Source organism: Zonotrichia leucophrys, chromosome 22 (genome assembly GCF_028769735.1).
Source record: "Zonotrichia leucophrys gambelii isolate GWCS_2022_RI chromosome 22, RI_Zleu_2.0, whole genome shotgun sequence".
Lineage (NCBI taxonomy): Eukaryota > Metazoa > Chordata > Aves > Passeriformes > Passerellidae > Zonotrichia > Zonotrichia leucophrys.
Genome location: NC_088191.1, coordinates 3504629 through 3514127, shown reverse-complemented (window position 1 = coordinate 3514127; position 9499 = coordinate 3504629).

Sequence of the window (9499 nt, the reverse complement as noted above, 5' to 3'; positions counted from 1 at the left end):
TTCCAAATCCTCAGGATGAACATCCTAAATCCTCCAGGGATGGACATCCCAAATCTCCCAGGATGGACATCCCAAATCTAACAGGATGGACATCCCAAATCCTCAGGATGGACATCCTAAATCCTCCAGGGATGGACATCCCAAATATTCCAGGGATGAACATATCAAATTCCTAGGATGGACATCCCAAATCCCCCAGCATGAACATCCCAAATCCCTCAGGATGAACATCCCAAATATTCCAGGGATGGACATATCAAATTCCCAGGATGGACATCCCGAATCCCTCAGGATGGACATTCCAAATATTCCAGGGATGGACATCCCAAATCCCTCAGGATGAACATCCCGAATCCCCCAGGATGGACATCCTGAATCCCGAGATGCAGATCCCACCCCATGGGATGGGCAGTGCTCATTCCCAGGGGTGCAGATCCCACCCCAGGGCCCTCCCGTGCCCCCCCCCAGCTCCCAGTGCTCCCAGTATGTCCCAGTGCCACGGCAGCGCTGGGTCCTTCCCTGCCCAGAGGTTCCTCCCCGCCTTGCTCAGCAAACCCACAAATTCCGGCTGTTTCAGCCTCACTTTTGTTTTTAATTCTCTTTATAAATGAACTTTCCAACCCCTCTGAATTCCAGATGGAAAACTGGGCTTTATTTTCGTGGCTGGCTGCAGTCCTCCAGTGCAAACCAGTACACAGTCATGGGGTCCCTTTCCTTTCCCTTTCCTTTCCCTTTTCCCTTTCCTTCCCTTTCCTTTCCTCCCTTTCCTTCCTTTCCCTTTCCCTTTTTCCTTCCTTTCCTTCCTTCCCCTTTCCTTTCCCTTCCTTCCTTTCCTTTCCTTCCTTTCCTTTCCTTTCCCTTTTCCTTTCCCTTTCCCTTTCCTTCCCTTCCTTTCCCTTTCCCTTTCCTTTCCTTCCTTTCCTTCCCTTTCCCTTCCTTCCTTCCTTTCCTTCCTTCTCCTTCCCTTCCTTCCTCCTTTCCTTTCCTTCCTTTCCCTTTCCTTCCTTTCCTTTCCTTTCCTTTCCTTTCCTTTTCCTTTCCTTTCCTTCTTTCCTTTCCTTTCCTTTCCTTTCCTTCCTTTCCTTTTCCTTTTCCTTTCCTTCCTTCCTTCCTTCCTTTCCTTCCTTCCTTTCCTTTCCTTTCCTTTTCCTTTCCTTTCTCTTCCTTTCCTTTTCTTTCCTTTTCCTTTCCTTTTCCTTTCCTTTCCTTTCCTTTCCTCCTTTCCTCTCTTCCAACCTCTCCCCCCTCGCATCCCATTCCCAGGTTTTCCTTGGATCCTTCCTCCATGAATTCCCCCCTGAGACCCAAGCCCCTCCCCTCGACCTCCTCAGTTTCATGGAAAGCTCGCATCCTAATTTATAACCTCTCCCAATCAAAGGCGAGGCTCAGGTGCTGCAGTTCGTTTCCTGGATCCTGAGACTCCAATTAATGAGCCAAATTAAGTGGTTTTGATAAGAGACGCTGATTAAAGCTCCGGCTCCATCGCTGCATCCCAGGTTGGATGAGTTGGGGGGAATGGGAGGCACAGGTGGGATCCTGCTCCAGGTGGGATCCTGCTCCAGGTGGGATCACACAGGGAAAAACTCCTACAAGGGGTCCAAAATAAAGGGAAAAGTCTCCAGCAGGATTTTCCATGCGGGATTAAGGAAAATCATGGAGTGAGGCAGAGCTGGGAGGGTTTGGGATGCACTGAGGGGTGGGAGGTGCTTCCTGTCCTTTCCCAGCCCCATTCCTATGGAAAAATGGGATGACCCCTGTCCATGTCCAGGCTGGTTCCATCTCCAGAGCTGGGGAGATCAGGAGAATTCCCAAGATGGAAAAATTGAATGATCCCCACCCATGCCTGGGCTCCAAAGCCAGGGAAATCCAGAATTCCTGAGCTGGAAAAATGGGACCATCTCCATCCATCCCCAGCTGGTTCCTATCGCCAGAGCTGGGGGGATCCAGAAAATCCCAAGATGAAAAAAAATGGGATCATCCCTGTCCGTGCCTGGGCTCCAGAGCCAGGGAAATCCAGAAAATCCCAAACTGGAAAAATAGGATCATTCCCATTTTTCAAGCACATTCCCATCTCCAGAGCTGGGGAAATCCAGGAGAATTCCCAAGATGGGATAATGGGATCATCCCCATCCATGCCCAGGATACCGAATCAGGGAAATCCAGAATTCCCAAGCTGAAAAAATGGAATGATCCCCATTTTTCAAGCTGATTCCCATCTCCAGAGCTGGGGAGATCAGGAGAATTCCCAAGATGGGAAAATGGGATCATCCCATCCATGCCTGGGATACCGAATCAGGGAAGTCCAGAAAATCCCAAACTGGAAAAATTGGATCATCCTCATTTTTCAAGCGGATTCCCATCTCCAGAGCTGGGGAGATCCAGGAGAATTCCCAAGATGGGAAAATGGGATCATCCCTGTCCGTGCCTGGGCTCCAGAGCCAGGGAAATCCAGAAAATCCCAAACTGGAAAAATTGGATTATCCCCATCCACGCCCAGCTGGTTCCCATCTCCAGAGCTGGGGAGATCCAGGAGAATTCCCAAGATGGGAAAATGGGATCATCCCCATCCATGCCCGGGATACCGAATCAGGGAAATCCAGAAAATCCCAAGCTGGAAAAATTGGATCATCCTCATTTTTCAAGCTGATTCCCATCTCCAGAGCTGGGGAGATCCAGGAGAATTCCCAAGATGGGAAAATGGGATCATCCCTGTCCGTGCCTGGGCTCCAGAGCCAGGGAAATCCAGAAAATCCCAAACTGGAAAAATGGGATCATCCTCATTTTTCAAGCTGGTTCCCATCTCCAGAGCTGGGAAAATCCAGGAGAATTCCCAAGATGGGATAATGGGATCATCCCCATCCATGCCCGGGATACCGAATCAGGGAAATCCAGAAAATCCCAAACTGGAAAAATGGGATCATCCCCATTTTTCAAGCGGATTCCCATCTCCAGAGCAGGGGAGATCCAGGAGAATTCCCGGTCTGGAGCTGGGGACTCTTGGCAGCTCGGGGCCGTTCATCGGGAATCGATCGCTGGAGCACATGTTATTATTAATTAATTAGCGCTCATTAGCGGCTTATTCATTATTAATTGGTGTTAACACAACCCTCCCTGTTCCTTCCAGCTTCCCTTCCTTAGCCAAAGGAATGGAAACTCTGCCCAGACTTTGCTTCCCAATCCTGTGGGATTTGGGAAGATCCAAATCCAAATCCAAACACAATTCCCAAATTCCCAATCCTTTGGGAAGCCAGAGAATGCAGGATAGCTGGGAATGGGGCTGTAAAAATGAGGAAACACTTCCCAAAATTCCCAATGCTGGGAATGAGGGATCTCTGGGAATGGAGCTGTAAAAACACGGACACAATTCCCAGATTCCCCAATCCTGCGGGAAGCAAAGGGATGTGGAAATGGAGCTGTAAAAACATGGAAAGATTTCCTGGAGTCAGATTCCCAATCCTATGGGAAGCCAGGGAATGTGGGAATGGAGCTGTAAAAACGTGGAAAGATTTCCTGGAGTCAAATTCCCAATCCCGGGAATGTGGGATCACTGGGAATGGCACTGTAAAAACCGGGAAACACTTCCCAAATTCCCAATCCTTTGGGAAGCCAGAGAATGCAGGATAACTGGGAATGGGGCAGTAAAAATGAGGAAACACTTCCCAAAATTCCCAATCCTGGGAATGAGGGATCTCTGGGAATGGAGCTGTAAAAACACGGACACAATTCCCAGATTCCCCAATCCTGCGGGAAGCAAAGGGATGTGGAAATGGAGCTGTAAAAACATGGAAAATTCCTGGAGTCAGATTCCCAATCCTTGGGAAGCCAGGGAATGGGGATTCCTGGGAAATGGGCCCTGTCAAACCCGGGAAACATTCCAAAAATTTCCCAAACTATGGGATATCCTGGAATGCTGGATAGCTGGGAATGCACGTAAAAACCATGGAAACAATATCCAAATCCCAGTCCAATGGAACCAGGGATAGGGATTGCTTGGAATTCACTGGAAAATTCATCCTAAGTCCAATCCTGTGGAATCCAAGGAATGCAGAAATCGAGCTGTAAAAACATGGGAAATTCCTGAATCAACTTTCCCAATCCTGTGGGAAGCCAGGGAATGAGGATCATGGGAGTGGGCTCGTAAAAATCTGGGAAACCTTCCAAATTCCCAATCCTGGAGTTAAATTCCCAATCCTATGGGAACCAGAGATGGGGATAGTGGAATGGCACAAGTAAAAAATGGAAACAATTCCTAATTCCCAATCCTCGGAAGCCAGGAAATCGCAGGATGACTGGGAAACGGGCAGTAAAATGATGGAACACTTCCAAAATTCCCAATGCTGGTGTATTGGGATTCTGGGAATGGCACTGGAAAATCATGGGAATAATTCCAAATTCCCATCCATGGGATACCACGGGAAAAGGGATTGCTTGGAATGTCACTGGAAAATCTCCTAAGTTCCCAATCCTGAGTGGAATCCAGGAATTGCAAATGAGCTGTAAAAACACGGGAAGATTTCCTGGAGTCAACTCCCAATCCTGTGGAAGCCAAGGAATGAGGATTCTGTGAGTGGTGCTATAACACGGGAAAATTCCAAAATTCCCAATTGGATTGAATTCCCATCCATGGGAACCGAGAATGCAGGATAGCTGGAATGCACTGTAAAAAACATGGAAACCAATTCAAATTCCCATCTAATGGGAAGCCAGGGAATGGGTGGCTGGGATTGTGCGTAAATTGAGGAACCTTCCAAATTCCCAATCCTGAAGTTAAATTCCCAGTCTATGAGCCAGGATGCAGGTTAGCGGATGAGCTTAATAAATTGAGGTTAAACACTTCCCATCTTCCAGCTTTTGGTAAGCCAGGGAATGGGGAAGGAGCTGTAACAACGTGGAAGATTCTGGCGTCAAATTCCATCCAGGGAATGAGGGATCCCTGGGAATGGAGCTGTAAAAACATGGAAACACTTCCCAAATTCCCAATCCTTTGGGAAGCCAGAGAATGCAGGATAACTGGGAATGGGGCTGTAAAAATGAGGAAACACTTCCCAAAATTCCCAATGCTGGGAATGAGGGATCTCTGGGAATGGGGCTGTAAAAACACATGACACAATTCCCAGATTCCCCAATCCTGCGGGAAGCAAAGGGATGTGGAAATGGAGCTGTAAAAACATGGAAAGATTTCCTGGAGTCAGATTCCCAATCCTATGGGAAGCCAGGGAATGAGGATCTCTGGGAATGGGGCTGTAAAAACCGGGAAACACTTCCCAAAATTCCCAATCCTATGGGAAGCCAGAGAATGCAGGATAGCTGGGAATGAAGCTGTAAAAACAAGGAAACAATTCCCAAAATTCCATCTGGAGCCAGAATGCGGTAGCGGATAGCTGTGAACACAGAAATCAAATCAGTCAATGAAGCGGAATAAGGGATTGCTTGGAATGTCACTGGAAAAATTTTCCTAAAGTTCCCAATCCTGTGGGAATCCAAGGAATGCAGAAATGGAGCTGTAAAAAACATGGGAAGATTTCCTGGAATCAACTTCCCAATCCTGTGGGAAGCCAGGGAATGAGGGATGGCTGGGAATGATGCTGTAAAATTGAGGAAACACTTCCCAAAATTCCCAATCCTGAAGTTAAATTCCCAGTCCTGTGGGAGGCCAGAGAGTGCAGGATAGCCGGGAATGGAGCTGTAAAAATGAGGAAACACTTCCCAAACTTCCCAGTCTTTTGGGAAGCCAGGGAATGTGGGAATGGAGCTGTAAAAACGTGAGAAAGATTTCCTGGAGTCAAATTCCCAATCCTGGGAATGTGGGATCACTGGGAATGGAGCTGTAAAAACATGGAAACACTTCCCAAATTCCCAATCCTTCGGGAAGCCAGAGAATGCAGGATAACTGGGAATGGGGCAGTAAAAATGAGGAAACACTTCCCAAAATTCCCAATGCTGGGGAATGAGGGATCTCTGGGAATGGAGCTGTAAAACCATGGAAACAATTCCCAAAATTCCCAATCCTGCGGGATTTGCAGCAGGGGGATTGTTTGGAATGGCACCAATCAAATTTTAGCAAGGATTGGGGGAAATTTTGGGAATTTTGGTGCTGGAATTGCATCCCCTACCTAGGTGGGGTTTAGAGTGGAAAATTCTCCTGGCCTGGAGAATTCCAACTGGAAAAAACCTTGGAAAGGCTCAGCCAGGAGCTGGGCTGGGCTGGGGGAAAAAAAAATCAATGGAAAAAGGGGGAGGGAAGAGCTCAAAGCCCAAAGCTCCAGACAAATGGAGAGATTTAATCTGATTTGGGAGTTATTGTCCTGATGGAATTACGCTGGTTATGGATCATTTAGGAGCAGGGATAATCAAAACATGGATTTGTTCCCAGCTCCGAGGGGCAGGGCTGCATCCCAAGGGAAAACTGGGAATGGAGGGGCAGAGAGAGGAAAAAGGGGCCTGGGGATCCCTGGGATGGGAAAAAATGGGGCTGGGATGCAGAAAATGGGAAACGGTGGGAGCAGAGCGAGGAAAGTGGGATAAGGACGTGTCTGGGATGGGGAAGGGATCAGGAATGCAGCCCTGGGAAGGTAAAAACCCCTGGAAAGGTAAAAATTTTCTGGAAAGGTAAAAATTCCTGGGGAGGTAAAAAAATTCTGGAAAAGTAAAAAAAAAAATCCTGGGAGATAAAAAACTCCTGGAAAGGTAAAAATTCCTGGGGAGGTAAAAAATTCTGGAAAAGTAAAAAAAAAATCCTGGGAGATAAAAAGCTCCTGGAAAGGTAAAAACTCCTGAAAAGTAAAAATTCCTGGGAAGGTAAAAGTAAAAAATTCCTGGGAAGGTAACAGTTCCTGGAAAGGTGAAAATTCCTGGAAAGGTGAAAATGCCTGGGAAGGTCAAAAGTTTTGGGAAGGTAAAAATTCCTGGAGAGGTAAAAACATCTGGAAAGGTAAAAATTCCTGGGAAGGTAAAAATTCTGGAAAAGTAAAAAAAATTCCTGGGAGATAAAAAACTCCTGGAAAGGTAAAAACCCCTGAAAAGTAAAAATTCCTGGGAAGGTAACAGTTCCTGGAAAGGTGAAAATTCCTGGAAAGGTGAAAACACCTGGGAAGGTCAAAATTTTTGGGAAGGTAAAAATTCCTGGAGAGGTAAAAACTCCTGGGAAAGTAAAAATCCCTGGAAAAGTAAAAATTCCTTGGGAGAAAACTGGGATGATCCCAAGGGAAAGCAAGGCTCAGATGGTCAGATAATGGAAATAGGGGTGTGGTGATCGACAGGATGGAGAGAATGGAAAATTTGGATTGGGAACAGAACAGGAATGGAGAAAAACAGGATGATCCCAAAGAAACTGATCTGGAAAATGCTGGGATGGTCAGATAATGGAAATAGGGAAGTGGAGATCTTCAGGATGGAGAGGATGGGAAATTTGGATTGGGAACAAACCAGGAATGGAGAAAACTGGAATGATTCCAAGGGAAAGCTGGGCTGGCAAGGCTTGGATTGTCAGATAATGGAAATACAAAAGTGGGGATCTCCAGGATGGAGAGAATGGAAAATTAGGATTGGGAACAGACCAGGAGTGGAGAAAACCAAGATGATCCCAAAGGAAACTGCTCTGGAAAATGTTTAGATGGTCAGATAATGGAAATACAAAAGTGGGGATCTTCAGGATGGAAAGAATGGAAAATTTGAATTGGGAACAGAACAGGAGTGGAGAAAAGCAGGTGATGCAAGGGAAAGCCAGGCTGGCAGGTTTGGTGGTCAGATAATGGACAAGGGTGTGGAGATTTCCAGGATGGAGAGGATGGGAAATTTGGATTGGGAACAGACCAGGGGTGGAGAAAAACAGGATGATCCCAAGGAAACTGCTCTGGAAAAGGCTGGGATGGTCAGATAATGGAAATAGGGAAGTGGAGATCTTCAGGATGGAGAGGATGGGAAATTTGGATTGGGAACAATAGAGAAAAGTGGGGATCTCCAAGATGGAGAGGATGGGAAATTTCAATTTGGAACAGACTGGGAGTGGAGAAAACCAGGATGATCCCAAGGGAAAGCTGGGCTGGCAAGCCTTGGATTGTCAGATAATGGAATTATGGAATTGAGGATCTCCAGGATGGAAAGAATGGAAAATTTGGATTGGGAACAAACCAGGAGTGGAGAAAAAAAGGGTGATGCAAAGGGAAAGCCAGGCTGGCAAGGTTTGGTGGTCAGATAATGGAAATAGGAGTGGGATTTCCAGGATGGAGAGGATGGGAAATTTGGATTGGGAACAGAGCAGGAGTGGAGAAACCCAGGATGATCCCAAAGGAAACTGCTCTGGAAAATGTTTAGATGGTCAGATAATGGAATTATGGAAGTGGGGATCTCCAGGATGGAGAGAATGGAAAATTTGAATTGGGAACAAACCAGGAGTGGAGAAAAAAAGGGTGATGCAAAGGGAAAGCCGGGCTGGCAAGGTTTGGTGGTCAGATAATGGACAGAGGAAAGTGGGGATCTTCAGGATGGAGAGAATGGAAAATTTGGATTGGGAACAGAGCAGGAGTGGAGAAAACCAGGATGATCCCAAGGGAAAGCTGGGCTGGCAAGGCTCAGATGGTCAGATGATGGAAAGAGAGGTGTGGAGATTTCCAGGATGGAGAGAGAATGAGAAATTTGGTTTGGGAACAGACTAGAAATGGAGAAAACTGGAATGATTCCAAGGGGAAGCTGGGCTGGCAAGGCTTGGATTGTCAATGGAAAGAGGGAAGCGGGGATCTCCAGGATGGAGAGAATGGGAAATATGACTTGGGAAGAGACAAGGAATGGAGAAAAATAGGATTATCCTAAAAGAAGCTGCTCAGGAAAAGGCTGGGATGGTCAGGGCATGGAAAGAGGGGTGCAGGAATCTCCGAGATGAGGAGAACAGGGAACAAACCTGCTGCAAAGCGGGATGGGGACGCTCCCCGCGGGCCGGAGATGCCGCTCCCGTTTTTCCTGCGGCTCCTCACAGCTCGTTTTCCCATTAGTGTCTGCTCGGATTAGGGATGCGCTCGCTCTCCCGCTCCGGCCGAATCCCAGGCGCCAGCAGGAGCTGGAAACTGCATTAGGGCCGTGCCAAGGAGCCCCTGATGCCATTAGGGGCCAGCATTAGAGGTGCTAAGTGACAAGGAGCTCATCGGGCCGGGATTGATGGAAGGGCCGTTCCCGGAGCCGGCAGCAGCAGCAGCGCCCTTCGTTCTGCAGAAATTGTTTAATTGGGAGGGTCTGGATTGTCTCTGCCTGTCTCCTTCCTGGAGCTCTGGAGCTCCTTGGGATGTGGATGAGTGAGGAGAAGCTGGAGGTGGCAGAAGGGAGGAAAAACTCCCAAATCCATCCATCCTGCTCGTCCTTGCCTTCTTGGCAGCTTGAGGATTCCCAGATTGGTCATTCCTGGGAATTCCAGCGTTCCAGAGCTGGGAAAAGCCGGGTTTAGGCTGTCCCGAGGGAGCTGAGCCCTTCCCTGCCCCGGGCTGCTGCAGAATTAATTGGCAATCACGAT